Source organism: Triticum aestivum, chromosome 7A (assembly GCF_018294505.1).
Source record: "Triticum aestivum cultivar Chinese Spring chromosome 7A, IWGSC CS RefSeq v2.1, whole genome shotgun sequence".
Taxonomy (NCBI): Eukaryota; Viridiplantae; Streptophyta; class Magnoliopsida; order Poales; family Poaceae; genus Triticum; species Triticum aestivum.
The window spans coordinates 452,164,792-452,190,684 of record NC_057812.1 but is presented as its reverse complement, the minus strand read 5'-3'; positions in this window follow the sequence as shown (position 1 = coordinate 452,190,684).

The window sequence follows — 25,893 nt, the reverse complement described above, 5'->3', positions numbered from 1 at the left end:
AGGGGGAAAACTGCTCCTGCAGTGCCACGGGGGCTGTAACCTCAAACGGGGCGTTGACCATCTCAGTATCTGGGGTCGCCTTGATGGTTGCCTCCATCTTCTTGGAGCTCTTTGTCTCGTGGGGATAAGCCTCCCGCGTCTGCTCCAATATCGGCAGATCTTTGCCTAGTTCTCCTTGGTCCATCATGAAACTGACGAATACTAGGAGTCCACTGAAAGGAAAACACAATCGCAATGACAATGAAACAAAAAAGAGAGTGAGGATCGGTTACTGCTTTGCAAAAGTTCTTTTTTTTCCTCTGAACGAAAATATACCAACATCACGGATCCGCTTACCTTCCCTTCGTTCGGAGAGAAGAACAGTGGCAGATGCAAGTGTTGCCTTTCTTGAAGACGGTGATGGAGAAGGGGATTCAGCGAAGAGTGAAAATGATGGTTGGTTCGTCCGTCAAACTTAGACTGCGGGGAGGTGGGGTTTTGTGATATGACGGCTCGTTACTGCCGCGCTACAACCAGGGTGACTCTCCGCCTGCATACTACCTTCTAATTTGGTGGATGGCATTTGGGCCCGCGCGCTGCATGGCCCGCATGTCGGTGAACAAAAGTATAACGACATTCAGTAGAGGGAGACGTTTCAATGACCTAGGAGGAGCCAGAAGCGGTAGAGTGTCTCCACTGTACTGGTAGTAATTGTTTTTCTTGGTAGCTGTAGAGTGTCTCCACTGTACTAGTAGTAATTGTTTCTCGGGTCCCAAGACAAAACAGCCCATCCACACTAGTAAATAGTAAAATCAATTCAAAAACATGGGTGTTCTTCTTCCTCCTCGCTCCCACCCACCTCACGTCAGCTCGCTCCACTCGTACCCCCAAATTCCTCACCTCACTCCAACAGAAAACCCCCAGCTCCCCTTCTTCTTCGCTCGCACTACAACTAGGCTCGTCATTCGTTACTCTGCTCAAATCCATGAGCGCGACACGATGCCCTCGCGGAAAATGGAGTCGGCTGACCCCAGCGCCAAGAAGATGAGGCTCCCGCCAGCGGCGACGCCTGTTGTAGATCCCGCACCCGGCAGCGCGGGGAGAAGCGGCGACCCCGCCCCCACCGGATCCCAGGAACCCGTAGAATCTCGGGTGGACCGCATCAGCGATCTCTCGGACGCTATCCTTGGGGAGATCATCTCGCTTCTCCCCACCAAGGATTGTTGCCGCACCCAAGTCCTCTCAATTCGGTGGCGCCCTCTATGGCGCGCCGTTCCCCTTAATCTCGACTGTCGTCAGCTATCTCTCTTCAATGATTTTGAAATCCCCAGAGCCATCATCTCCTCTCACCAGGGCTCCGTTCAAAGCCTCTGCATCCTGTCATGCTACCTGAGCAAGCATACCATGCCCTGCACGGTGGACGCCTGGCTGGAATCCCCTGAATTCACAGAACTACAGCTGCTTGAGTTCTACTATTCCCCTGGAAATCACATACCACATACCGAACGCCATGAACTTGTGCCCTCAGCACCGATGTCCATCTCGGGGTTTTCGTCCTCTCTCCACACCGCCACCTTTGCGCAGTGCTACCTACCAGACAATCTGGTACTAAACCTTCGACTCCCATTTCTCAAGAAACTTTCACTTGTGCGGGTTTGTATATCGGAGGCCTCATTGCACAGCATCATCCACTCCAGTTGCCCTGCGCTGGAGTGCTTGGTGCTTGTTTTCACAGTTAGAATCGGTTATCTCCAAATAAAGTCGCCTAACCTTGTAAGAATTGGAATTTCTTTTGACGGAAGGCAGCTCATCATCTAAGATGCCCCTTCACTTCAAAGGTTGATCCTTGATTCTAGTTATTCACCGTTGTAAATAACCGTCCTCTCTGCGCCTAAACTGGAGACCTTGGGTGTAATACATGATCTCTGTGCTCACTTCAATATGGTGTTTGGCTCCACAGTTCTTTAGGTACTTTATATTATCATCTACACTTGTAACCACAAGCTGCATTTTAAATTTCTGTGCATAATTTATATATCATCTTGGAGTACACATTTTGTACTAATATTATGTTCTATGCTCAATGAAGAGTTTCTCCATGGATGGCCTATCAATGGTGCTGGATTCTGTTAAGATCTTATATATCCAAATGAATAGTTTTGATCTGAACAAGATTATTGGCTTGCTGCAATGATTTCCATGTCTGGAGAAGTTGTATATAAAGGTGATAATTTCACGCACATTGGAAGCCCGCATATAGTGTACTAGAATTAACCGTTCAGCTGTTGATCTTTCGACACTCTTCTTTTAGACCTTAACTGTTTTCAATCTTCATGTCTATTTAGGCAACAGGACGGCGTAAGAAAGTTATAACCAATCGGTGGATTCGTAAGCATCGGGATTTTCTCACTTCTCATGAGATTTGATTGAAGACAATAACGCTAGAACGATATGTAGCCAACCGTGCAAACACAAGATTTGTCACATTCTTCCTGCTGAATGCGAGGTTACTATTGTCCATCAGGCTTAAGTTTATCAGCAACATAGTTTTGACGGATGGGTACATCGAAGAGCAAAAAAAGGAGTTTCAGGTGGGCAAAAGAGCTTCTGAACGTGCTGGGCTTCTATTTACAACATATTGTGGTCATAATCCAGTAAATTTTATGACCCAGGATGTTCATTCTATGGACCTGACCGATCCATTTGACTGTGACTGCCGAAAACAGTGCTGGAGTTAGATGTTGTTGCCCTTTTCAATCTGGTTTTTTTTGTAAACCTGATGAACAATTAACCCTCGTGCTTTTGTATAGTTTGTAAGCTGGAGTTAGATGTTCCTGCCCTTTTCAACTCGGCTGTGACTGTCATATTTTCTTTGAAACAAGGCAAATGGCTTGCCATTCGTTTAATTTAGAGTGAAAAATTGTAACAAATCCAAACCAAGGGAAATAACATCACTCTCGCCGGCTGCTTGAGCTCACTGTGCATTACAGAAGCCAAGTGATTAGCCCCCACCAGCACCCACAAACTTATTTCGAACTAGCACATCAAATGGGCTATAAATTTTCATAGGAAAGGCTGCATGACCATGACAGATTTGGATTCTTACATTTGGGACCCGCGAGGAAATACCCTATCCAAGGTGGTGTCGACTTACTAGCCAGTCAACCAACGATTCTGCCTACCAGCCGTTGGATTGACATCCCACATCTGTCGTGTATCTTCTATCTCTTGTCTTCTTCTTCCTCCAATCACCCAAACCAAACCATCCCGTCGGCTCCGCCTGCTCCCGCCTCCCATGGCTGGCTACGCCTCCACCGCCCTACCGTACGTACCCTCCAACATTGGCCAGTCCCTCCCTCTATTCCCCCACACATCTTGTTATTCTCCAGCGACGTCAGCCCCAACACGCACCCGCGCCTGAACCCGTCAACCCTCGTACTCCCCTCCGCATGCGACTGGACCGGCGCATTTTCAACGGCTCCTGTTCGTTCCGTCCGAGGCCTCGTCGTCGTCCTCCGCCTTGCGGCCTTGGTTCGCTCGCCGTGTGCGGTGCGCCGCCCTCTTGCGTTGTCAACGTCGTCAACAACCGAGAGGAACAAGGAGATGACTGTACATGGAGAGGATGACAGTAGGGACCCACCAGCGTCATGGCAGTACGCACGCAAGTGCCTCTATAGTACAAGCCCAAAAATATGGTTCCTCCTAATGGTTGGACATCTAGGGCTCATGCCATTGTCAACATAGTCAATAAACGAGAGAATTACACTACGAGCGGCTGACACCAGGGACCCAGCAAGTCGCGCAGTTTTTTTTGAGGAACAAGCAGTTGTTATTTATACTAATTTTAGCGACGAATCAGGGTAACAACGGGGCTGTGCGGGGGCTGTGGCTCGTCTAGACAGGGTTTTATTTATGTTTACCACATCATGAGCCCAGTTGTGTTTTTTTCTTGCTGAAAATGCCTAGCCTAGTTCTATTTTTTTAAAGAAATACCCAAACAAGGCCTACTTGCTTTATCGGCCCTGCTGGGCTACAAATCTTTCAAGACAAGGAGAGTTTCATTCGGTTTGCCCAGAAATGGGTTGTACATTTTTAAAACACATCAAACCGGGAATTAGTTTCAATTTTTTTCATTACAAGATCTTAAATTCCATTGATTTTTATGCGTGGACAATTATTTGGATTTTATATTTATATAAATTATTTTTCAAAATAGTTTGAATGTGAATCGATATTTCTGGATTAAAAACAGTTGACCGCACAGAAATATGCAAAATTTCGTATACTTTTTAACCGTGGCCACAATATGGGGTGTGATGCTAACAAAAAGAAGATGGGCTCCAAAAAAATTCTTACGAATTAGCAAATGGGATGTACATTATTAGAAATAATGGGAGATGGGATGTATGCTGTTTTCCACATATTTGAGGCTGACTTGAGCACCTACTACAGGTTGACGCGTATGCTTTCATAAAAAAGGTCGATGCACACGCAACGCCCTGTCAACTTAGTCAACACACGAGAGCAGTGACTGTTGGATGTCCATCCAACGGTTGTCGTGCCTCTTCAATCTCTGCTCTTCATGCTCAAGCCGCTCAAACAAGCGCCGGCGGGACTGCCTTCTCCATCCTCCCGCGGCCGGCTATGCTCCCGCGCAGGCCTCACGGCCCCACCGTACTCCCATCGCTGGCCTAGCCATCCCTCTACTCACCCACACCTGCTGTTATTCTCCGGCGACGGTAGACGAACCAGTAAACCCTCATACTCCTCCGCATGGGAAACAACTATCGAGTATTCCATGGCTCCGTGTCGTTCCGTTCCTAGGCCTCGCTGTCGTCCACCGCCCTGGTGCTCTCGGCGCGGCCTGGTCAACGTGGTCAATGAACGCCATCCATCGGAACTGGACTGTACGTGGAGAGGCTGACAGTTGGGTCCACGGCCGCACGCAAGGAAATGCCTCCTTATTACGTGCAAAATAATGATTCCTCCACCTGAAAGCTAGGACCCACAGGAAGGGCCTCTGTATTTCACGAAAAAAACGTTCCCCCCGCTGACAGGCAGGACCCACCAGCTAGATCTTCTCACGCAAGGAAGTGCCTCCTTATTACGCCCCCAAAAAATGAATACCCCCCTGCTAGCTGGGACCCACCATATTGTTGGGCTAACTTGTGGGCCTACTAAGTTGACAGGGACGGAGAGCTTTGTCAACTTAGTCAATACTCCAGTGACCGTGTGATGTCCATCCAACAGCCATAGTGCTTCTTCAACCTCTGGTCTTCTTGCTCCAGCCGCCCAAAGCAGCGCCGGTCGTGCCACCTGCTCCTACCTCTCGTGGTCGGATGTGCTACCGCGGAGGCCTCACCGCCCCCATACTACTCCCACCACTGGCCAGGCCATCCCTCCACTCACCCACACCCCCTGTTATTCTGCGGCGACGACAGCCTCACACCGCAGCCGAACCAGTGAACGCTCGTACTCCTCTCCGCGTGGGCATCCACTGCCGCGTCTTGCACGGCTCCATGTCGTCCCCTTCCTAGGCCTCGCCGTCGTCCACCGCCGTGGTGCTCTTGGCGCGGCGTGGTCAATGTGGTCAACGACCGACTTCCATCGGAAGAGTACTGTACGTGGAGAGGCTGACAGCTGGGTCCATGTCAGCCGCAAGGAAGTGCCTCCTTATTACACGGAAAATAATTATTCCTCCACCTGACAGCGGGGACCCACCGGACGGGCCACCAGTATTTTGCGAAAAAAAAGTTTCCCCCTAACTGTTGGGACCCACCGGACGGGCCACCGTATTTCGCGAAAAAAATGTTCCCCTCGCTGTCAGCTCGGACCCATCGGAAGTGCCTCGTTATTACGCACAAAAAAATGAATACTCCCCCGGCTAGCTGGGACCCACCTTGCTGGGAGGCTGACTTGTGGGCCTACTAAGTTGACGGGGACGAAGGGCTTTGTCAACTTAGTCAATATGAACGATTCTAGCTCCAGTGACCGTACGATGTTCATCCAACGGCCGTAGTGCTTCTTCAACCTCTGGTCTTCTTGCTCCAGCCGCCCAAAGCAGCGCCGGTCGTGCCGCATGCTCTTGCCTCCCGTGGCCGGCTGTGCTGCCGCAGAGGCCTCACCGCCCCCTACTATTTCCACCGCTGGCCAGGCCCTGCGGCGACGGCAGCCTCACACCGCAGCCAAACCAGTGAACCCTCGTAGTCCTCTCCGTGCGGGCTTCCACTGCCGCGTCGTCCCCTTCCTAGGCCTCACCGTCGTCCACCGCCGTGGTGCTCTTCGCGCGGCGTGGTCAACGTGGTCAAGGAACGACTTCCATCGGAAGAGTACTGTACGCGGAGAGGCTGACAGCTGGGTCCACGGCCACAGCCCAGTTTTTTTGTGATTTGCCAAGTAAGTCGCTTTGTCAGGCCTGTTGGGCTGCAATTCTTTCAAGACGGGGAGAGCTTTCATTCGGCTGGCCGAGAAAATGGCCCATCAGTAATGAGAAATAGGTTGTACATTTTTAAAACACATCAAACCGGCAATTAGTTTCAAATATCTTTTTTTTCATTTCAAGATTTTAAATTACATTAATTTTTATGCATGGAGAATTTGTTGGATTTTATATTGATATACATTTATTTTTAAAATCAGTTTGAATGTGAGTCGAAATTTCGGGATTAAAAACAGTTCGGACCGCACCGAAATATGCAAAATTTCGTATAATTTTTTAACAGTTGCCACAATATGGGCTGTAATGCTAACAAAAAGAATACGGGCTCCAAAAAAACCTTAAGAATTAGCAAATGGGCTGTAAATTATTAAAAATAATGGCAGATGGGTTGTATGCTGTTTTCCACAGATTTGAGGCTTTCCAAAAAAAAGGTTGACGCACAAGCACTGACTGTTGGATGTCCATCCAACGGCCGTTGTGCTTCTTCAATCTCTGCTCTTCCTGCTCCAACCGCTCAAACAAGCGCCGGCGGGACTGCCTGCTCCCTCCTCCTCGCGGCCGGCTGTGCTGCCGGGCAGGCCTCACCGCCCGACCGTACTCCCATCGCTGGCCTAGCCATCCCTCTACTCACCCACACCTGGTGTTGTTCTCCAGCGACGGCAGACGAACAAGTAAACCCTCGTACAGTCATACTCCCCTCCGCATGGGAAACAACTGCCGAGTCTTCCCTGCCTCCGTGCCGTCCCCTTCCTAGGCCTCGTCGTCGTCCACCGCCCTGGTGCTCTCGGCGCGGCCTGGTCAACGTGGTCAACGACCAACATGCATCTAAAGTGGACTTTACGTGGAGAGGCCGACAGCTGGGTCCACGGCCGCACGCAAGGAAATGCCTCCTTATTACGCGCAAAATAATGATTCCTCCACCTGACATCAGGGACCCACCTAAAGGGTCTCTGTATTTCGTGAAAAAAATGTTACCGCCGCTGACAGCTCGGACCCACCAGCTATATCTTCGCACGCAAGGAAGTGCCTCCTTATTACGCACAAAAAAAATGAATACTCCCCCTGTTAGCTGGGACCCAGTATAGTGGCAGGCTGACTTGTGGGCCTACTAAGTTGACGGGGACGGAGGGCTTTGTCAACTTAGTCAATATGCACAATTCTAGCTCCAGTGATCGTACGATGTGCTTCTTCAACCTCTGGTCTTCTTGCTCCAGCCGCCCAAACCAGCGCCGGTCATGCCTCATGCTCCTGCCTCCCGTGGCCGGCTGCAATGCGGCGGAGGCCTCACCGCCCCCTACTACTCCCACCACTGTCCAGGCCATCCCTCTACTCCCCACACCCCCTGTTATTTTGCGGCGACGGCAGCCTCACACCGCAGCGAACCAGTGAACCCTCGTACTCCTCTACGCGTGGGCATCCACTACCGCGTCTTCCCCGGTTCCGCGTCGTCCCCTTCCTAGGCCTCGCCGTCGTCCACCGCCCTGGTGCTCTCGGCGCGGCGTGGTCAACATGGTCAAGGAACGGCTTCCATCGGACGTGGATTGTACGTCGAGAGGCTGACAGCTAGGTCCACGGCCGCAGTAAGGAAGTGCCTCCTTATTACGTGCAAAATAATTATTCCTCCACCTAACAGCGGGACCCACCGGACGGGCCACCATATTTCGCCCCCCTGACTGCTGGGACCCACCAGCTACATCTTCGCACGCAAGGAAGTGCCTGACAGTCGGGACCCACCTGGTCAAAGCGTATGTAGCATTGTCATTCTGGTCACGAACGTGTACGTACATATATACTGGTCGATGTAGAGGCGCGCACGTGTCATAGTAGAGGCGGCCAGGGTGCAAGAAAGAAAATACGGCCACGTATGTGTACATACGGGCGGGGTCTCGAACGCCTACTCGCGCATACGTACAGCCAGGGCTCGTGTACATGGCTGGGTCGGAACGGAGAAACAGCGTCGTCGTCATGTTCATGTGGAGGCAACGGAATGCGTCGTGTTCATGGGGAGGCAACGGGATGCGTCGTGTTCATGGGGAGGCAACGGAATGCGTCGTGTTCATCGGGAGGGCTTGGGCGGAACAGGCGATGGAAACAAGGCCTGGTGTACCGAAGAATGGAGGAAACGGCCTTGTGTTCGACCGGCCACGTTCGAAATGGGATCCTGTTCATCGGGAGGGGTCTGGCGTACCGCAAAACGGAGGAAACGGACCTCCTACTGTCAAAACGGGGGTCCTGTTGATAGAGAGGGGTGTGGAATACCGCAAAACGGATGAAACGGACTTGTGTTGGAGTGCTACGGTCGAAACGGGGGTCATGTTCGTCGGGAGGGGTGTGGCGTACCGCAAAACAGGACTCCACGGGATACTGTTCATCTCCACCGTCGACCCCTTCCAGCCTCCACGAGCTACTGTTCGTCCACCATCGACCTCCTCCAGCCTCCACCTGCGACTGTTCATCCACGGGCTCCTGTTCATCCAGCCTCCACCGCGCGCTACTCCACCGACTACTATTCAACCAGCCCTCTCGACGGGCTCCTGTTCAACCACCCCTCCGCGGGCTACTGTTCATCCTGCCCTCCACCGTCTACTGTTCATCCTGCCCTCCATGGGGTGGTCCTGTTCATCCAGCCCTCCACGGGGTCCTATTCATCCAGCCCCAACCGGCTCGATCGATCGGGGTCCTGTTCATCCAGAGGCAACACCACGGGGTCCTGTTCATCCACCCCCACCGGGAACTATTCATCCAACCTCCCCTGCAATGCTCACTGTTCATCCAGAGGCAGCATCGATCGGCTTCAGTTAGCAGCAGTAGCGAAGGAATCGCTCGATCGGGTTCAGTTAACAGCCATCGATCGATCGCTCGTGTTCAGTAACGCGTAGCCTGCAGTGCAATCGCTCGGGTTCAATTAGAGCCCAACGCCTCGCTCGGGTTCAGTTAGAGCCAACGCCTCGCACACATGCGCGTATGTGTACGAGAGAAACGCGCATCGCTCGGCCCCCGACCTCCCACCGTAACCGGGAACTCCCTGAAATTTTCCTCCCCCTCGCTTCTACCACGGTTTTTTCCGTCATGGACGGCCCAAAGAATGTCATGCAGCTGCCTCTCCGGCCCGCCCAGGACGAAAATCCCATTTTATGTCATGATTTTTTGTCATAGAAGTAGGAGCCCACCACATCTATGATGATACCGGGTTTTGTCACAATTATCGTCATAGAAGTGTCATATGTATGACAGAAAAAAATTTCGTTCGGCCCAAAATGTCGCGGATGTGTCTTTTTTTGTAGTGTCTTTTGCAAGGTAGGAGATAAAAGTAAAAGATAGGCCCTTCGCAGAGGGAAGCAGAGGTTGTCATGCGCTTTTATAGTTGGATGCACAAAATCTTAATGCGAAAGAACGTCACTTTATATTGCCACTTGTGATATGGACCTTTATTATGCAGTATGTCGCTTTTATTTCTTCCATATCACACGATCGTATAAAGCTTATTTTCTCCCACACTAATAAGTCATACATATTTAGAGAGCAATTTTTATTGCTTGCACCGATGACAACTTACTTGGAGGATCTTACTCAATCCATAGGTAGGTATGGTGGACTCTCATGGCAAACCTGGTTTAAGGGTATTTGGAAGCACAAGTAGTATCTCTACTTGGTGCAATGAATTTGGCTAGCATGAGGGGGAAAGGCAAGCTCCACCATGTTGGATGATCCATGACAATATAATTTATCTCAGATGTAAGAAAACATAACCCATTACGTTGTCTTCCTTGTCCAACGTCAACTCTTTAGCATGTCATATTTTAATGAGTGTTCACAATCATAAAAAATGTCCAAGATAGTATATTTATATGTGAAGACCTCTCTTTCTTTATTACTTCCTATTAATTGCAACAATGACCAAAACTATGCTTGTCAACTCTCAACAACTTTTATTCATCATACTTTTTCTATGTGAGCTCATTACTCTCCATAAGACTCACATGATCTCCTTGTTTCTTTTTATTTCTTTCTCTTTTCTTTTATTCCCTTAGGATCATGGCAAAATAATCAAGCCCTTGACTCAACACTAATCTTTATTATATAGCTCACGGACTCGATTACATAGAGGAATTATAAAGCAGAACTCACAACTAGATCATACTAAGAACTTTTATTCTACTAGATCAAGATATTACCAAAAGGATCGAACTAAGGGAAACGGTAAAGATAAAAGTGATGGTGATACGGTACTGGGGCACTCCCCCAAGCTTGGCAGTTGCCAAGGGGAGTGCCCATACCCATGTGATTATGTCTCCTTTGTTGGTGAAGAAGGTGGAGTTGTTGATGATGGATAGTCACACATCGAGCGTAGGAGGTCTTCTAACTTGCGGATAATGCCTTTGAGTGCGATGATATGCTCCTTCAACAAAATATTTTCACGTGTAAGATACTTATTTTGTATACAAGCTAACTCAATCATCTTGAAAGCTTCGATCTCAGTTGGGGTAAGAAGATTATGATCAAGTTGAAGGATGTCTTCTGTTGCCGGAGCTTGGTCCTCCGTGGTCTTCTTGATCCCTCCATCCTTGTTGGTCTCCATGGGTTCTTCACTCTTCAGCTCTATCTTCATTAGCCAAGCATCGTTGCCCTCATTGTTGGAGGAGGAGGGAGACGACATGATGCTTATCTTCGACAACCCTGGTAGAAAATAGCTCGAAACAGGAACAAGAGATTTTTGCGTGATACGGTAGTCAAAACCCCCGGGAGATTATATAATGAATTTTTACCGACCAAAATATGTGCCGTGTAAGAAAATGGAGTCCAGAGAGCGCACGAGGTGCCCACGAGGTAGGGGGCGCGCCCAGGGGGTAGGGTGCGCCCTCCACCCTCGTGGAGCCCTCGTGTCCTTCCTGGACTGCTTCTTATTTTTCTATTTATCTAAATATTCCAAAACGGAGAAATATTGCCTTAAAAATTGTTTTGGAGTCGGTTTACTTACCTTACCACATACCTATTCCTTTTCAGAGTCTGAAACGTTCCGGAAAGTGTCCCTTATGTATTCCTTCGGGGTTACGGTTTCAATAACATTGGTGTCAAAATTTATGGGATTACCTGAGATATAATGTTTGATTCTTTGACCGTTCACCACCTTCAGATTTGTGCCTTCAAAGTTGTTGATTTTTATGGCACCGGAACGGTAGACCTCCTCGATAACGTAAGGACCTTCCCATTTAGAGAGAAGTTTTCCTGCAAAAAATATTAAACGAGAGTTGTATAGCAATACATAATCACCTACATTAGACTCCCGCTTTTGTATCCATTTATCATGCCATCTTTTAACTTTTTCTTTAAACAACTTGGCATTTTCGTAAGCTTGGGTTCTCCATTCATCGAGTGAGCTAATATCAAATAACCTCTTCTCACCGGCAAGTTTAAAATCATAGTTGAGCTCTTTAATAGCCCAATATGCCTTGTGTTCTAGTTCGAGAGGTAAGTGGCATGCTTTTCCATAAACAATTTTATACGGAGACATACCCATAGGATTTTTATATGGAGTTCTATAGGCCCATAATGCATCATCAAGTTTCTTGGACCAATTCTTTCTATATCTATTAACAGTCTTCTGCAAAATTAATTTGATCTCTCTATTACTCAATTCTACTTGACCACTAGACTGAGGGTGATAAGGGGATGTAATTCTATTATTAGCATCATACTTAGCAAGCATTTTACGGAAAGCACCATGAATAAAATGTGAACCACCATCAGTCATTAACTATCTAGGGACTCAAAATCTTGGAAAAATAACTTCTTTAAGCATTTTAATGGAGGTGTTATGATCAGCACTACTAGTTGGAATAGCTTCTACCCACTTAGCAACTAAAATATGTGTATATCCATTAGACGAAGGAAAAGGTCCCATATAGTCAAAGCACCAAACATCAAATGGTTCAATAACAAGTGAATCATTCATAGGCATCTCTTGACGTCTACTAATATTACCAATTCTTTGACATTCATCACAGGATAAGACAAACTTACGGGCATCCTTGAAGAGAGTAGGCCAATAAAAAACAGATTGCAATACCTTATGTGCAGTTCTATCTCCAGCATGGTGTCCTCCATAAGCTTCGGAGTGACACTTGCGTAGGATCTGTTCATGTTCATGCTCAGGTACACAATGTCTAATAACACCATCTACTCCTTCTTTATAAAGATGTGGGTCATCCCAAAAGTAATGCCTCAAATCGTAGAAGAACTTTTTCTTTTGCTGGTATGTGAAACTAGGTGGTATAAACTTAGCAACAATGTAATTAGCATAATTAGAATACCATGGAGCGGTATGAGAAGCATTTATGACATTTAATTTCTCATCAGGAAAGCTATCATCAATAGGAAGTGGGTCATCAAGCACATTTTCTAACCTAGAGAAGTTGTCTGCAACGGGGTTCTCAGCTCCCTTTCTATCAATGATATGTAAGTCAAATTCTTGCAGCAAGAGAACCCATCTAATAAGTCTAGGTTTAGCATCTTTCTTTTCCATAAGATATTTAATAGCAGCATGATCAATGTGAATAGTTACTTTAGAATCAACAATATAAGGTCTGAACTTATCACAAGCAAATACAACTGCTAAGAATTCTTTTTCAGTAGTAGCATAATTTCTTTGAGCATTGTCTAGGGTTTGACTAGCATATTGAATAATGTTTAATTTCTTATCAACTCTTTGCCCTAGAACAGCACCTACAGCATAATCACTAGCATCACACATAATTTCAAAGGGTAAATTCCAATCAGGTGGCTGAACAATAGGTGCAGCGATCAATGCTTTCTTAAGTATTTCAAATGCTTCTACACAATCATCATCAAAGACAAATGGTATATCTTTTTGTAATAAATTAGTCAGAGGCTGAGAAATTTTTGAGAAGTCCTTAATGAACCTCCTATAAAATCTGGCGTGACCAAGGAAACTTCTTATACTTTTGATGTCCTTGGGACATGGCATCTTCTCAATAACATCAACCTTGGCTTTATCAACCTCAATACCTCTTTCAGAAACTTTGTGCCCCAAGACTATACCTTCATTAACCATAAAGTGGCACTTTTCTGAATTCAAGACAAGATTAGTTTCTTCACATCTCTGCCAAACTCGATCAAGGTTGCTCAAGCAATCATCAAAAGAAGATCCATAGACGGAGAAATCGTCCATGAAAACCTCACAAATCTTTTCACAAAAGTCAGAGAATATAGCCATCATGCATCTTTGAAAGGTAGCAGGTGCATTACATAAACCAAAAGGCATACATCTATAAGAAAAAGTACCAAAAGGGCAAGTAAAAGTAGTCTTTGATTGATCTTTGGCTGACACAGGTATTTGAGAGAAACCAGAATAACCATCTAGAAAGCAAAAATGTGTATGTTTAGATAATCTTTCTAGCATTTGATCGATAAAAGGTAAGGGGTAATGATCCTTTTTAGTAGCCTTATTTAATTTGCGGAAATCAATTACCATCCTATAACCTGTAATAATTCTTTGAGGAATCAATTCATCTTTATCATTAGGAACGACAGTAATACCTCCCTTCTTGGGGACACAATGGACAGGACTTACCCACTGACTATCAGCAACGGGATAGATTATACCTGCCTCAAGGAACTTTAGTATTTCCTTTCTTACCACTTCTTTCATTTTAGGATTCAGCCATCGTTAATGATCACGAACTGGTTTAGCATCTTATTCCAAATTTATTTTATGTTGACATAGAGTGGGACTAATGCCCTTAAGATCATCAAGAGTATACCCAATAGCAGCACGGTGCTTCTTCAGAGTTTTCAATAATCTCTCTTCCTCATGCTCTGAAATGTTAGCACTAATAATAACAGGATATATTTTTTTCTCATCAAGATAAGCATATTTAAGAGTATCAGGCAACGGTTTAAGCTCAAACACGGGATCACCATTGGGTGGAGAAGGATCCCCTAGGATTTCAACAGGCAAATTGTGTTTCAAAATAGGTTCCTGTTTAAATAATACTTCATCTATTTCCCTTCTTTCATTCATAAACATATCATTTTCATGGTCTAGCAAATATTGTTCTAAAGGATCACTAGGAGGTACGGCAATAGAAGCAAGACCAATAATTTCATCCTTCTAGGTAATTCTTCTTCACGGTGTTGTCTACTAAATTTAGAGAAATTAAATTCATGAGTCATATCATCTAAACCGATAGTAACAACATCCCTTTTGCAATCTATGGTAGCATTAACAGTGTTCAAGAAGGGTCTACCAAATATAATGGGACAAAAGCTATCTTGTGGGGAACCAAGAACAAGAAAATCAGCAGGATATTTAGTTTTCCCACACAAGACTTCAACATCTCTAACAATTCCCATTGGTGAAATAGTATCTCTATTGGCAAGTTTAATTGTGACATCAATATCTTCTAAACTCAACAGGTGCAATATCATGCATGATTTCTCTATCTAGGCTAATAGGTATTGCACTAGCACTGGCACCCATATCACATAAGCCATGATAACAATGATCTCCTATTTTAACAGAAATAACAGGCATGCCTACCACAGGTCTAGGTTTATCTTTAGCACAAGGTTTAGCAATTCTAGCAGTTTCATCATAGAAATAAATAACATGCCCACCAATATTATCAGACAAGAGATCTTTAACGATAGTAGTATTAGTCTCAACTTTAATTTGCTAAGGAGGTGTATAAGTTATAATATTGCTTTTACGAACCATGGTTGAAGCTTTAGCATGATCCTTAATCCTGACAGGGAAAGGTGGTTTCTCAACATAAGAAGTAGGAACAATTGGATCATTATAAGTGACAATCTTTTCTTCAACTTTAATAGGTGCAGCTACTTTTACTTATATGGGAGGATGATATTTAAACCACTTCTCCTTCGGAAGATCAACATGAGTAGCAAAAGATTCACAGAAAGAAGCTACTATCCCAGAGTCAAGTCCATATTTAGTGCTAAATTTACGGAAAACATCGGTATCCATCAAATATTTAACACAGTCAAACCTAGGTGTCATACCTGACTCCTTACCTTTGTCGAGGACCCAATCTTCAGAGTTGCGTTTAATTCTTTCCAATAAATCCCATTTGAATTCAATAGTCTTCATCATAAAAGAGCCAGCACAAGAAGTATCAAGCATGGTGCGATTGCTATCACAAAGCCGAGCATAAAAATTTTGAATAATCATTTCTCTTGAGAGCTCATGATTGGGGCATGAATATAACATTGATTTAAGCCTTCCCCAAGCTTGAGCGATACTTTCTCCTTTGCGAGGCCAAAAATTATATATATAATTGCGATCACGATGAACAAGATGCATAGGATAAAACTTCTGATGAAATTCCAATTTCAATCGTTTGTAGTTCCATGAACCCATATCATCACATAGCCTATACCATGTCGATGCATCTCCCTTCAAAGATAAAGGGAAGACCTTCTTCTTAACAACATCTCCGGGTACACCTGCAAGCTTAAATAATCCACAAACTTCATCCACATATATTAGATGCTCGTCAGGATGCTTTGTTCCATCTCCTAAAAAAGGATTAGCTAGCAGTTTTTCTATCATACCCGAAGGAATTTCAAAGCAGACATTTTCATTTTCAGTAGGTTGAGGAGCAACTCTTTGCTCTACTGGTCGGGGTGAAGATACCCCGAACAAGCCTCTCAGAGGATTACTTTCCATAGTAACAAGTGACAGTAAATTTCAGCACACTATATAAATTTTTCCTTACCAAATACCACCTACCAAAGGCGCTTCACTCCCCGGCAACGGTGCCAAAAAAGAGTCTTGATGACCCACAAGTATAGGGGATCTATCGTAGTCCTTTCGTAAGTAAGATGTCGAACCCAACGAGGAGCAGAAGGAAATGATAAGCGGTTTCCAGCAAGGTATTCTGTGCAAGTACTCAAATAAGTGGTAACAGATAGTTTTGTGATAGGATAATTTGTAACGAGCAACAAGTAACAAAAGTAAATAAAGTGCAGCAAGGTGGCCCAATCCTTTTTGTAGCAAAGGACAAGCCTGGACAAACTCTTATATAGAGAAAAGTGCTCCCGAGGACACATGGGAATATCGTCAAGCTAGGTTTCATCACGTTCATATGATTCGCGTTCGGTACTTTGATAATTTGGTATGTGGGTGGACCGGTGCTTGGGTATTGTCCTTACTTGGACAAGCATCCCACTTATGATTAACCTCTATTGCAAGCATCCACAACTACAACAAAAGTATTAAGGTAAACCTAACCATAACATGAAACATATGGATCCAAATCAGCCCCTTACGAAGCAACGCATAAACTAGGGCTTAAGCTTCTGTCACTCTAGCAACCCCATCATCAACTTATTACTTCCCAATGCCTTCCACTAGGCCCAAATAATGGTGAAGTGGTATGTAGTCGACGTTCACATAACACCACTAGAGGAGAGACAACATACATCTCATCAAAATATCGAACGAATACCAAATTCACATGATTACTAATAGCAAGACTTCTCCCATGTCCTCAGGAACAAACGTAACTACTCACAAAGCATATTCATGTTCATAATCAGAGGGGTATTAATATGCATATAGGATTTGAACATATGATCTTCCACCAAATAAACCAACTAGCATCAACTACAAGGAGTAATTAACACAACTAGCAATTTACTAGAACCAATCCCGGACTTGGAGACAAGAATTGGATACAAGAGATGAACTAGGGTTTTGAGAGGAGATGGTGCTGATGAAGATGTTGATGGAGATTGCCCTCTCCCGATGAGAGGAGCGTAGGTGATGACGATGGCGATGATTTCCCCCTCCCGGAGCGAAGTTTCCCCGGCAGAATAGCTCCGCCAGAGCCCTAGATTGGTTCCGTCAAGGTTCCGCCTCGTGGCGGCGGAGTTTCGTCCGAGAAGATGGCTTATGATTTTTTCCTCATCGAAAGACTTCATATAGCAGAAGATGGGCATCGAAGGGCCACCAAGGGGCCCACGAGGTAGGGGGCGCGCCCCCCACCCTCATGGACAGGGTGTGGCCCCCCTGGTGAACTTCTTGCTCTCGGTATTTTTTATATATTCGGAAAACGTCTTCCGTGAAGTTTCAGGACTTTTGGAGCTGTGTAGAATAGGTCTCTAATATTTGCTCCTTTTCCAGCCCAGAATCCCTACTGCCGGCATTCTCCCTCTTTATGTAAACCTTATAAAATAAGAGAGAATAGGCATAAGTATTGTGACATAATGTGTAATAACAGCCCATAATGCAATAAATATCGATATAAAAGCATGATGCAAAATGGATGTATCACTTCCTCAGGAGAGACACAGCATTGAAATGCCCCGGTGACACTGCGACGATGCAACTCACCATTGGCAATTGTCATTGATTTAGACCGCCGGGTTATCTGTATAGCCAAGGTCTCATCCTCAGGCAACTCACCCCAGGTCATATAAGCCAAATATGGCAATGTCCAATCCGGGATGACGTGAAGAGCCGCCACCAATTGTGCTTCTGAGTCTGGAATAGCCAAGTCTTCCTCTGTAGGCAACTTCACAGAAGGGCTATGCAGAACATCTAAGAAAGTGTTAGGTGGTACTGGCTTACGCTGAGACCCCAGCCGGCTTAAAGCATCAACCACTTCATTCTTTCTGCGATCAATGTGTTCCACTTGGTAACCCTTGAAGTGTCCAGCAATGGCTTGAACTTCGCGGCGATAAGCCGCCATGAGAGGATCCTTGGAATCCCACTTGCCTGATACTTGTTGAGCCACCAAATCCGAGTCGCCAAAGCACCTTACCCGGCTCAAACTCATCTCTTTAGCCATCCGAAGACCATGGAGCAAAGCCTCATACTCAGTTGCATTGTTAATACAGGGGAACATCAACCTTAGTACATAACAAAATTTGTCACCTCGAGGGGAAGCTAAAACAACTCCAGCCCCTGAGCCCTCTAATTTCCTGGACCCATCAAAATGAATAGTCCAAATATGTGTTGTCCGGCTTCTCTTCAGGCATCTGCAATTCTGTCCAATCATTGATGAAGTCCACTAGTGCTTGAGATTTGATGGCAGTACGTGGCACATACTTTAAACCATGAGGCCCAAGCTCAATGGCCCACTTGGCAACTCGTCCTATGGCTTCTCTATTTTGAATAATATCTCCTAAAGGAGCAGAGCTAACCACAATGATAGGATGACCCTGGAAGTAATGCTTAAGCTTCCGGCTCGCCATGAACACCCCATAAACAAGTTTCTGCCAATGTGGATATCTCTATTTGGACTCAATGAGCACCTCGCTGACATAGTAAACCGGCCGTTGAACCGGATATTCCTTGCCAGCCTCTTTACGCTCTACAACAATGGCCACACTGACAACACGTGTGTTGGCAGCCACATATAACAACAGTGGCTCTTTTTCAATGGGAGTAGCAAGAACCGGCGGCTCAGCAAGCTGGCTTTTCAGATCTTCAAAGGCAGAGTTAGCAGCATCACTCCAGACAAAATCATCTGTCTTCTTCATCATTTGATACAGCGGTATGGCCTTCTCACCTAACCGGCTTAAAGCTGCAACAAGACCCGCCAATCGCTGAACGTCATTGATGCATGCCGGCTTAGCCAAAGACGTAATCACTTTGATTTTCTCCAGGTTAGCCTCAATGCCTCTGTTAGAAACCAAAAAAACTCAAAAGCTTGCCCGCGGCACTCCAAAAACGCACTTGGCCGGGTTAAGCATCATCTTGTAGACCCAGAGGTTATCAAAGGTTTCCTTCAGATCATCTATCAAGGTCTCCTCTCTGGATTTCACCACTATATCATCCACATAAGCATGAACATTGCGCCCAATCTGATTGTGAAGACAGTTCTACACACACCGCTGATAAGTCGCCTGGGCACTCTTAAGCCCAAAAGGCATGGACACATAGCAGAAGGCTCCAAATGGAGTAATAAAAGATGTCTTCTCCTTGTCCTTAACTGCCATCTTGATCTGAAGCATCCAAAAAGCTCAAACGCTCACAACCTGCCGTAGCATCAATGATTTGATCAATACGAGGGAGAGCAAAAGGATCAGCCGGACAAGCTTTGTTTACGTCCGTGTAATCCACACACATACGCCAGGTGCCGTTTTAAGCACGAGCACCGGGTTACCCAACCACTCTGGATGAAAAACTTCAATAATGAACCCGGCCGCCAAGAGCCGGGCCACCTCTTCACCAATGGCCTTGCGCCTTTCCTCATTGAAACGCTGTAGAAACTGCTTGACCGGCTTAAATTTTGGATCAATGTTGAGAGTGTGATCAGCGAGTTCTCTCGGTACACCCGGCATGTCAGAAGGTTTCCATGCAAAGATGTCCCGGTTCTCACAGATGAACTCGATGAGCACGCTTTCCTATTTGGGATCCAGATTAGCACTGATACTAAACTGCTTAGATGAGTCACCTGGAACAAAATCAACAAGTTTAGTGTCATCCGCCGACTTAAACTTTAGCAATGACTCATGCTCCATAGTTGGCTTTTTCAAAGACGTCATATCTGCCGGGTCAACGTTATCCTTATAGAACTTTAACTCCTCTGTTGCACGAGCAGATTCAGCATAAGCAGCGCTGCCTTCCTCACATTCCAAGTCTATCTTCCGGCTCTCATGCACTGTGATGGTGCCCTTATGACCCGGCATTTTGAGCTGTAAATAAACATAACAGGGCCGTGCCATGAACTTGGCATAAGCCGGTCGCCCAAACAGGGCATGATACGGGCTCTTGATTTTGACCACCTCAAAGGTTAATTTCTTGGCCCTGGAATCATGCTCATCTCCAAAAGCTACCTCCAACTCAATCTTACCCACTGGGTATGCCGACTTACCAGGCACCACTCCATGAGAAACAGTGTTGAACGTCTTAAGACTTTTGTCAGTCAACCCCATGCGACGGAACATATCATAATAGAGGATGTTGATGCTACTGCCTCCGTCCATGAGTACTTTAGTGAATTTATATCCACCAACCTGAGGCGTCACCACCAAAGCCAGATGACCTAGATTGTCAACCCGGGGAGGGTGATCCTCCCTACTCCATAGAATAGGCTGCTCAGACCATCTCAAATAACGAGGGACTGCCGGCTCAACAACATTCACAGCCCTCTTATGAAGCTTCTGGTCTCGTCTGCACAAAATGGTGGTGAACACATGATACTGTCTGCTACTCAACTACTTTGGATTGCTCTGGTATCCAGATTGTTGTTGCTGCTGCTGACCTCCTTGGCCAGATTGCTGACTGTACCCACCTTGATTTCCTTGGGAGCCTTGAAAATTGGAATTTGAACTGCCTCCCGGGCCATGGAAACCGCCGTCACTTGAGCCGCCACATGTTAGAGTTCTTGAAAGCCTTCATGATCATACAGTCCTTCCACAGGTGAGTGGCCGGTTTCTGCTGAGTACCGTGCCATGGACAAGGCTCATTTAACAGCTGCTCAAGAGTGGGACCTGACCTGCCGGACCGAGGAGGTGGCCTCCCCTTACGTCGCTGATTGTTGCCCTGTGCATTGGTGTTAGCCACAAACTCCAAACTACCGTCAGCCTTACATTTATTATCGCCTCCCTGATTTGCCGTGTTATGCTGATGACCCTTGCCGTTCTTCTTCCCCTTCCCTGTCTTCTCCTCGTTAGACTCGGGATCCTTGGTACTATAAGAGTCGGCATACTTGACTAAAGCCGCCATCAGCTGGCCCATGTCATTACAATCGCGTTTGAGCCGCCCTAGCTTCTGTTTTAGAGGCGTAAAACGGCATTTTTTCTCCAACATTAAGACTGCAGAGCGGGCATCCATCTTATCAGATGAATGTATTATGGCTTTGACCCGGCGCACCCAATGGGTCGCGGACTCTCCTTCCTCTTGTTTACAGTTAGTTAAATCCACAATTGACATAGGCTGCTTGCTAGTGTCTTTAAAGTTCTGAATAAACCAGGCTTTTAATTCTGCCCATGAGCCGATGGAATTGGGCGGCAGCCCCTTTAACCAAGTGCGAGTCGTTCCATCTAACATCATCGTGAAGTACTTGGCCATTGCGGCGTCACTAACCTCCAAAAGCTCCATGGCCATCTCATAGCTTTCAATCCATGCCCCTGGCTGTAAATCGGCCATATAATTGGGCACCTTCCGAGGCCCCTTGAAATCCTTTGGCAAACGCTCATTACGCAAAGCCGGCGCCAGGCAAGGGACACCTCCTGTCCTTGTGGCCACGCCTGCCTCAACAGAGGTCGTCAGATAAACCGGAAAAGCCTGGTGAGCCGCCTGCTCAGCTGCCTGTTGAACCGCTCGCTCAGCCTCTTGGCGGATCCTATCCTGGTCAACCAAGTTAAGGGCTCCATCCCGTGCTGGGTCATGCCCGCGCGGCTGGTCACGGCACCGGGCGTTGCTTGAAATGGCTGTTGAATCCATGTGCCTGCTATAACTCGGGCTTCGGCTTGGGCGAGGGGTCGAATGAATCCTATCTCGACTATAAGAATAAGCCTCCTGCTGCGCCAGAGCCGTCTGAAGAAGTTCTCTGACCCTTCGGGTCTCAATTATCGTTGGAGAGTCACCCTCCGCTGGGAGAGCCGCCAATCGCGCCGCCACAGCGATCATGTTCTCCAAAGGGTTAGAAAAATGACCCGGTGGTGTTTGTACATAATGAGGTGTAGCAGTATTCACATGAGGGGGTTCCATAGCCCGTGGCTGAACCGGCGCCCCAGCCCCGGGCATTGCGACCCGGTTCACCTCTGGCGGGTTACTGGGACCTACACCGGGTGTGTGGAAGAGGTTCCTAGGATCATAAGTCAGAGGAAGACGTGACTGAGTCTTCTGGTGTCTTCTCCTCATGACCTCGTTTGATGCGTTCAGATCCATCATGAGCCAAAAAGCCTTTGATTGAAGCTGCTGAGCTCAAGCATCCAAAGCCGCCCGCTCTGCAGCCATCCTGACGTCCTCCGTCAATAAGTTTTCTTTGGCTTGTGCTACCTCCTCACGTAACCGTGCCACTTCTGCATCGTGTTGAGCCTGATCTGCTGGGTCAACCACGGCAGTCAACAGGGCTGTCATCCTATCCATGAGATGCATCAGCACCTGAGCCGGCGGGCGCGCGGGGCCTCCTGCCCCGGCCGCTGCTGACCCGGTAGTTATTGCTACCGCAGCCGTAGAGTTTTGATCGGGCTGCGTGCCAGTCATGAAGATCCCTGCTTTGCTCGGCGACTCAAAGGGGTCTGGAATATTGCTGCCATCGGAACAGCCCCCAAGCCCACCATCTTGCAGTTGATACAACGAATCTGTCTCACCCGTGGATGACCCGCCATCAGATTGGACGGCCATCTCACCACCAGACACAGATCTTTCAGAAAATTCCCCTCCATGGATGCATCCCACGAAGGCATGCTTCATAGCCGGCTGAGCCCAAGCAGGTCTCGCGCGCTGAGCCGTCTCAATGATGTCGGTGCAGATGTCCGGCTCAGGACCTGGCTCATCGATCCAGCTGATGAAGACGTGGATCCTGCCGAAGGGGACCCGGTACCCATACTCAATTGAGCCAGCGTCGGGGCCCCAGCCTGTGTCGTCGATGTAGAGCTTGCCGCAACGACTCTTGGTCATCCGGCCCACAGCGTATCCCTTGATCCCTTCGAAGCTGCCCTTCAAGAACTCAAATCCACTGTGCGCTGGCCCCATAGTGGGCGCCAACTGTCGTGGAATTGTCACGGCAGTTGTCCTAGTGAAAGGACTTAGTCATGGAGCCATCACAACTAGGAAGATTAAAGGGGTTAAACGGTACAAAGGACACGAGAGGTTTATACTGGTTCAGCCCCTTGCGGTGAAGGTAAAGGCCTAGTCCAGTTGATAGGGTATTGCTAGGTTTCAATGACCAAGGAGCGAATACGCTTAACTTGGCTCTCGATCTATTGTTTCTTGTCCTAAGCCACCATCGGGTCGTCCCCTTATATACATGGGTTGACGCCCTGCGGCCTATAGAGTCCCGGCCAGCTCATACAACGTGTCCGGCTCGGTGACATATCTTACATGCCTTGTATTACAAGTCTATTCATACATGGCGGTTTATACTTATGGGCCTTAAGCCGCTTCTGGGCTTAGGCCTATTACAAGCCTAACTGTGAACCATCATCTTGTATGCTCTTGGGCTTCATTTAGGTAACCCACCATTGTGGTTGACCCGGCCCCTCCTGGGCGGGTCATATCTGGTAGTCATATCCCCAACATTTACCGCTCTCGTTCTTTTTGATACTGGTGCATCGCATTCATACATTTCAAGGGGATTTGTGGACAAGTTTAAGTTACCCACTTTAGCCCTTAGGACACCCTTGCTAGTAAGCTCACCAGGAGCAGAGTATATGGCCAGCCGATGGTGTGAACCGATACCCTTAAACATTGGCAGCCATATTTTCCCCTCGGACCTAATAATTCTGGAGTCACAAGGATTGGACGTAATACTAGGTATGGATTGGCTATCGAAGTATGGAGGAAACATTGATTGTGCTAGTAGGTCAATTCTGCTCGCAACCCCGGAGGGAAAAAGGATTAAGTATGTATCCAGGCATACACCAAAGAGGACTCACGTAAACTCCCTCACGGGCGTTGTTCAAGAGGAGGTGCCTGTAGTGAAGGATTACCCGGATGTATTTCCAGAGGAACTACCAGGCATGCCACCGAATCGAGACTTTGAGTTTTTGATAGAGCTATTGCCAGGCACTGGACCAATATCGAAGAGACCATACCGGATGCCCGCAAATTATCTGGAGGAAATTAAGAAACAGATTAAGGAGTTACTGGAGAAAGGTTATATTCGACGAAGCTCGTCACCATGGGGAGCCCCAGTGCTCTTGGTTGAGAAGAAGGATAAATCTCTGAGAATGGTGGTTGACTATCATGCACTGAATGAAGTGACGATCAAGAACAAGTACCCACTGCCGATGATCAATTTGACCAGCTGCAAGGAGCTAAAGTATTTTCCAAGATTGATCTACGATCAGGGTACCACCAGCTGAAGATCCAAGAACAGGATATACCTAAGATAACTTTCACCACAAGGTACGGGCTATACGAGTACACAGTTATGTCATTTGGATTGACTAACGCCCCTGCCTATTTCATGAGTATGATGAATAAGGTGTTCATGGATTTCTTGGATAATTTTTTGTGGTGTTCATTGATGATATTCTGGTATACTCGAAGAATGAAGAGGAGCGCAAGGAGCATTTGCGTTTAGTTCTCGAGAAGCTTAGGGAACATCAGTTATATGCAAAGTTCAGCAAATGTGAGTTTTGGTTGAAGGAAGTTGGATTCCTTGGACATATTATATCAGGAGAAGGTATAGAAGTAGACCGTACTAAGGTTCAGTCAGTCAGTGAGTGGTTGGCACCCACTTCAGTTGGAGAGATCCGCAGTTTTCTGGGACTCGCAGGATATTACTGGAGATTTATTGAGAATTTCTCAAAGATTGCAAAGCCCGTGACAGAGTTGTTGAAGAAGGACACCAAGTTCAAATGGACAGATGAGTGTGAGGCAAGTTTTCAGGAGTTAAAGAAACATTTGACTACAGCCCCAGTGCTGATTCTGCCAGATATACGCAAGGATTTCCAAGTGTATTGCAACGCGTCTCGCTTAGGACTTGGAGGTGTACTCATGCAAGATGGGAGAGTTGTTTCATATGCCTCACGTCAGCTTCGACCGCATGAGTTGAATTATGTCACTCATGATTTGGAGTTAGCAGCCGTAGTACATGCACTCAAGACCTGGAGACATTTCCTTATTGGAAACCGTTGTGATGTGTACACGGATCATAAGAGTTTGAAGTACATTTTCACACAGAAGGAGTTGAATCTCAGGCAAAGGAGATGGTTGCATCTTATAAAGGATTACGATATGAAGTTGCACTATCATCCAGGCAAGGCCAATGTCGTAGCAGACGCTTTGAGCCCGAAGAGTTACGCCAATACCCTCGTAAACGGAGGATTACCAACAGAGTTAGCCGAGGATCTCCGGGAACTTTGTTTGGAGATAGTTCCTAGAGGTCTTGTTGCAGCATTGGAGGTTCAGTCGACATTATTGGGAAGGATTCAAGAAGCTCAGAAGGATGACAAAGAAATTGCCAAGATAAAGGAGAAAATGAGCAAGGTAAAGGCCAAAGATTTTCGTGAGGATGAGCACGACACCTTGTGGTTTGAGGACCGTGTTTATGTACCCAATAATGCAGAGATCAGGAAGTTGATACTTCAGGAGGCTCATGACTCGCCATACTTGATACACCCCGGGAACACCAAGATGTATTTGGATTTGAAGGAACGTTTTTGGTGAACTGGTATGAAGAAGGATATTGCCAAGTAAGTAGCCGTATGTGATGTATGTCAGAGGGTGAAGGCAGAATATCACAAGCCAGCCAAATTACTGTAGCCTATGTCAATACCCGAATGGAAGTGGGATAAGCTTGGCATGGATT